This window comes from Sinocyclocheilus rhinocerous, unplaced genomic scaffold (assembly GCF_001515625.1).
Source record: "Sinocyclocheilus rhinocerous isolate Xijiao unplaced genomic scaffold, SAMN03320098_v1.1 C35238414, whole genome shotgun sequence".
Lineage (NCBI taxonomy): Eukaryota > Metazoa > Chordata > Actinopteri > Cypriniformes > Cyprinidae > Sinocyclocheilus > Sinocyclocheilus rhinocerous.
Genome location: NW_015744191.1, coordinates 1 through 415, shown reverse-complemented (window position 1 = coordinate 415; position 415 = coordinate 1). Strand labels below are relative to the sequence as shown.

The 415-nt window shown below is 43.1% G+C and overlaps 1 long non-coding RNA gene across 1 annotated transcript; it reads left to right on the top strand.

Moving 5' to 3' along the window:
* Position 1: 1 nt before the first annotated feature.
* On the top strand, positions 2-413 carry LOC107734764 (uncharacterized). The gene is made up of 3 exons (XR_001639156.1): positions 2-48; positions 134-248; positions 332-413. It is a non-coding gene; the product is annotated as an uncharacterized LOC107734764 (long non-coding RNA).
* Positions 414-415: the final 2 nt, after the last annotated feature.

Below are 415 nucleotides of genomic sequence, written 5' to 3'. Positions count from 1 at the left end.
AAATACAGCCCTGACAGCATCTTTTATCTCTGCTTGGGAATCCAGAAGGTAAATTGAGAAGAAACAACACAAACTGAACACAGCCATATTATAATAGTTGAATTGATTTAGCTCTTGTCGTTCATGTTTGCAGTACCTGTTTGAGAACAATCGGATGGAGAACATCTTCGCTGACGTCTTCTACACAAAATTCTGCCATGAACTGACCAACATACTCAGACAGTGGAAACCAACTATTTTGCCCAGTGGTGAGTAATTTAAGACAGGAACGTGTGACTAGCTTGTTTCGCTGTTGGTCTTCTAACATGAATGTGTGTGTGTGTGTGTTCAGGTTATGTTCATTCTCGTGTGGAGGAGGAGTATCTGTGGGACTGTAAGCAGCTGGGGGCGTTTTCACCCGGTGTGCTGCTCAACA